Source organism: Papaver somniferum, unplaced genomic scaffold, assembly GCF_003573695.1.
Source record: "Papaver somniferum cultivar HN1 unplaced genomic scaffold, ASM357369v1 unplaced-scaffold_19, whole genome shotgun sequence".
NCBI classification, from domain to species: domain Eukaryota; kingdom Viridiplantae; phylum Streptophyta; class Magnoliopsida; order Ranunculales; family Papaveraceae; genus Papaver; species Papaver somniferum.
In genome coordinates this window covers 8,308,842-8,314,726 of record NW_020628818.1, presented here as the reverse complement: position 1 = coordinate 8,314,726, position 5,885 = coordinate 8,308,842, and positions in this window count along the sequence as shown.

Sequence of the window (5,885 nt, the reverse complement as noted above, 5' to 3'; positions counted from 1 at the left end):
TGTAAACCTGCCAAGCATATGTATACATCAACCCTTCAGGTGATATTTTAGATGCGACGTTTTGCTTCCCTCAATGGTTTTATTTTGGCATTTCCTTGGATTTGTTTTTGACATTATGATTAGGTATTGATGGAAAGTAATCAGGCCCTAGTTTTGGTTTTGCAGTTTCTATGAATCATGTTTTATTTTACTTACTGTATTAAACTGTAACATAGAGGACTGACGGTACCGTTCTTTGGTATAGATCAATATCGAAAACTGAAAGGCATTCCCAAAGATTGTGAAAGAAGCAAGAAACGTCCACTTTCAATGGATCAATTAATAGAGCGTCATGCTAAAGACAGGGAAATGGAATTCCGTAGTAATTCTGGAGGAGAAGCTATCTTTTGGATATCTTGGTTTCTTGACCTAAATCCCAACAGAAGTTAGCTGCATGGAATTTGGTTTTAGAGTGGTAATCGGACTAATTTGAGACGCAAAATCTTCAATTTGCATTATTTTTGACATGTTTCCATCTTCAACTTTTGGTGCCAAATTATATAATATGCCGAGAGTCACGATCAGGTGCGTGGTGCATTTTTTGTAGCAATTCCTTTGATTGAAGAACTTACTTATTGACTTCTAGTTTTTGTATTGCCAAACTTACTTATTTACTTTTTAACTAATAAGTTGGGTAGTTCCCAAACTAGCTTATCCACTTTTTAACTTCTCAGAAGCACTGCTTCTGTATCCAAACAGTGTTTCTGTATCCAAACGGAAGCACTGCTTATGTATCCAAATAGGATATTAATCTTCGGGTTGGTTGGTACTTTTGTTAGTGTTTTTTTTAGTATCTTTTGATTATATTTTGAGTTTTGATTTTGATGTTTTTAAACTCCATGGATCTCCATTTTATCATGGATAAAGTTATGTAGATTTAAAAGAACAAAAAACATAAAATCTCGATACGAATTATATCATTCATACGACCATAATGTAACGCTGACTGAGAACGATGTAAATCCGAGTTATTAAAGTTCTGTTTTGACCAACTGTGCTCGTGATGCCACACTCCTACTATGAGGCCCTTGCAAAAATAACCTTATGAACTTTACAAATACCCCTAAGCTTAATACATTACTAAAATACCCTCTTTTGTATAGTATATATACAAAACTACTAACCACTATTCAAAAAAAAAAAAACTACCTCTACTGCCCACCACCACTGTCCACCACCACCACTTTCCACCGCCGCCCACCACCACCAACCACCACCCACGACCACCACCACCGACCACCACCACTGATGAGTGCCAAATATTGCATATTTTTATACCTTTTCATTGGAAATTAACTCATCTTTTGCGCTTTAAAATCATATATTATCCCAAATTCTGTATTTTCTTCGTTTTCAAGAATAAATACTTTTACTAATTAATTTTGTGTTTTTAGGTACTAAATAAATCTTGGATGAATCGAGAGGCCAAAAGAAGCAGAGAATTGATGACAACGGAAGAAAGAAAAAAAGACCCCACTAGAATGCGAGTGAAGAATGTTGTTTGCACGACTCAAAACTAGGTGTGGGCTTGAGATAGTAGCTTTGAAGAAGCTTTGGGCCTGAGAAGTGAAAGAACCCTAATTCATATCCAAACCCAGCACATCAACGTTTGATGCAAATGCTCAATACCCTAACACACACCTTTTCTTCCCTTAATCGAATAAGAGCCAAACATCCCCTTTACCTATCGTATTCATCTTCTCCATCTCTGCAAAACATCAGTTCACTTCTCACTTCCATCAATCACTTTCCCGACCACCTCTGAAGCTCATCCAACCTATCAGCCACCCTATGCAATCAATCAACCTCCTAGTCTCTTTCTATCTCCATCTTAGGTTCTCTCTTATAAAAAACAGTAACCCTATAAGCTAGGATTGAGAGAGATAAGGCTAGGATTTCTTCACAGCTAAAGAAAACATCAAATCAAGGAGCTGTAAAGTTGAATTGCAGAAGGGGTTCTTCAGAAAACGCGTTTTGGCTGAGTGGTTGTTCTCCAATTATCAAATAACAGAGGAATTAAATGAAATTGTTTATAAATAGGGATGAGAATTGTTTGTAAAACCAATGCTCGGATTAGACGGTGCACCAAGCTGTAGTTTATATTTGTTTTCAGTATTTTCATCATGTTCTAATTCAATAACTAGGGTTTAGATGAAACCCATAATTATATGTTAAGATAATTCATGTTCATGTTGTTGTTCTTGTTGTGCTTCATTGCTTTAGGAATGATAGTTAGCTAATGGATCAAATTAGCTTGTGATCAGTTGTACTGTAAGAAGACAGTTGATACTAGGGGTGAGTTAGTAAAGTTGGTTGATAAGTCATCCATTTGAGAAGAAGAACTGTGCTTAATTGAGAAAGGAATGATAGTTAGCTAATTGAACCAAATGAGACCGTGATAGGTTGTACTGTAAGAAGACAGCTTATACTAGGGGTGAGTTACGGAGATTAACTGATAAAATCATTCATTGTAGTTTTATATGGTAAGGAACAAGAACATAATTTGAATAAATATTTCCTTAGCATAGGATTAGGAGGTGGATTCGACTGTCCTAGTGCCCTTTAATCTACATTCTTGTTTTCTATTTTGTGTTACTTAACCAACATCTGGCCGTATCGGCAAACAAAACCTCTTATTCGTGTTACTCCTGTTTCGAATCAGTATAGTAAAACCGTAGCTTCAACTTACACCCACCTTGTCCCTGTGGATCGACTCGTACTTACCCTGTTTACAGTCTCGACGTTGTATACTTGCAGTAGTACAATTGTAGGTACTGTTCATAGACCTACCAACCACCACTGTTCACCACCGCGAACCACCAACCACCACAAGCGATCACCACCACCGCCAACCACCACCACTTTCCACCACCGCCAACCACCACAACTATCCACCAACATCGCCAACCACCGCCGCCGCTAACCAACACCACCACTTTCCACTACCACCGCCACCAATCACACCGCTGCCGCCAATAACCGCCACCCACCGCCGCCGCCAACGACCACCACCACCATGTGGAGTCAACTTGCTGAAGTTGTGTTCATATTAGAGGCAACTAGCTCAAGTTGTCTCCAAAAGTGGAGGAAACTATCTCAAGTTGTCTCCAATAAATAGTGTATAGGAACAAGTTTCAAAACAAAATGGAGCCAACTAACTTTCAAGTTGTCTTTTAATCTGAGGCACTAGCCGAAGTTTTCTTCAAAAGTGAAGGAAACTAGCCCAAGTTGTCTCCAAATATGGAGGCAACTAGCACAAGTTGTCTTCATATATGGAGGAAACTATCACAAGTTGTCTCCAAAAAATAAAAACTATACACAAATAAGTGAACCTAGTGTGAGTCGAACACACATATTCTGACGTATAGTCAGTTGTGCTACCATTGCACCACACAATCGCTTATACAAAAAAAAACATATCAAAATCACATACCAGCATCTCCCGCTTCATATCTCTTTACTGCATTAGCACATTTTCAATTGCAAACCCAGTAAGCAGACTCACATATTCGTCACACCATCAGTGCTCAACCAACAATTCAAACCACCACCAAACAACATCATATCCTTCATCTCTGCTACTGCAACTCTACCTGCAACAGCTTCATGGCCACAACCATCTATGCACACTTGCAACATGAGCCAATAGCTGTAATCACTTCCATGCCCCTACTCAAACACCATCAGCAACACACAAGCAGTAACAACTTCTTGTTATGCTTTCACTGCCTGGATACATATTGAGTTCCTTCTCAACTTCCTAAGCATTCATCTATCCTCTTGACTTTATAGCATGAGCATCAGCTGCACAACCATCATCAACAACTCAACACAACCATGTGTTACCATTGCACCACAAATTCGTCACAACTACTCTAAGATATATGTATAAGATAATTTCAGATGAATGAATGGACACAAAAACATAACCAAGTTGCCCCCGAACTGGAACCAAGTAGATCAAGTTGCCTCCAATATGGAATCAACTAGCTCAAGTTGCCTCCAAAAGTGAAAGCAACTTTCTCAAGTTATCTCCAAAAAATGGAAGCAACTAACTCAAGTTTTCTCCAATAGTGGAGGAAACTTGGTCAAGTTGTCTCCAATAGTTTGAGCGCATCCAACACAAGTCCACTGCAACATATCACCACTACTTCTAACACAAAAAACCACCTCCATTATAACATCCACTACCACCACCATTGGTGCAAAAAAATCAAATTGGAAGCTTAACAAACCTGCAATATCATCTTCTCGACCTCTTAACATCAACATCACAAATGCACGGCCATCAACTACATCTCCTAACTGCAGCTGCACTATAACCCCAACAAACCCAATAAACAAGCATTCCATCATTCATTCATTAGCTCACTACTCCATTTCCACTCAACAGCTCAGTCTCTGCAATTGCAACTCAACAACACCTCACCTCGACTCAACAACCACCAACACCAACCGCATCAGATATTCGTCTTTATTTCCAACTCAAGTAACCAATCCCATGAGCTCACACTACTACTCGGCACCTCAATCTCCATCAAAACTTCTTACTAACTTGTTCATTCACTTGAAATTGCAGCTACAAATCATTCCATAACCACACATCAACTGACTCCTCCTTTCTATGTAACTGCGTGCAATGTGTTATCAGCTACAAGACCAGCTGCAATTCAACACAGCAACCCTGCAAGCCACACATTTCATGTAATCCCTTCGGCTTATCTATTACTCTCTTCAATGACACCAAAATCTTCTTGTCTCACAAACTCAGCATCAACTCTACCATCTTCTCTTCTTACTTGCAAGTCAGGTTCAACACCAGAAGTACCATCCACACCATTACCAGACCGCTGCCATTCATGAATTATTGATGCACTATCAAACTGTCACAACACCACCAATTCCATCTACCCATCACCTGTAATTCTCCATTTCAAGCTCAATAGCACAATCAAATCCATCTATAGCAGAATCTCTTTTTTAGAAAAGCACACCATTCACAGCTCCACAATCCATTCAATCGCAAACCACCAGTACAATGAGGTCAACATCAACCTTTGGCTTTATATTCTCATTCTTCTTCTGTTCACATCAAGCACTATCATTAGATTTAACACCATCAAACCCAATAATCCAACAAACCCATCTCCTAATAGCAACTATGCATCTTGACAGAGGCCGACAAATCCAAGTCTAATAGAAAATCCCCCCTTCTTCCAATTTCAACACAGTTCATTCATATGAACCCTGATTTTCATTACCCAATTCAACCACAGTTCAATTAAAATCCATTTAACCGACAATAAACAACTCCAGGATGGAAACCATACATTGGCGATAAGCACCGCCACCGTCATTTGTATGCTCTTCTTCTTTCCAATCCGGAAGATATCACCACCACCACCATCATCAACCACCACCACAAAAACAAACAATCTTAACCACCACTATATCAATCGCCAAATTTCACCATTCCAACCAGAACCACCGTGATCTCCATCAATTTCGTCGTTCTTAATCTGACCTCTTTCTATCTAAATTACCACCAGTTATAATACCACCAGCATCTTCATACCAAAATAAAGAAGATAATCAATTTTTAATCGTTTTGGATGATTGGATCTTCAGATCCAATAAATTGATGACGATTTTCATTACCTACGCTGAAAAATATGTATTAACCAACTGTAATCATCGATTTAGGTTCTTCAATCCCAATCCAGTTGAAATCGAGATGATCTTATCAGAAATCAAAACCTAAAATCAGATCTCAATCTTTTTAAATCTGGTTTTGATATTAATCTTTACAAGAAGAAGAAGGTTTTGAAATTAATCTTTACAAGATG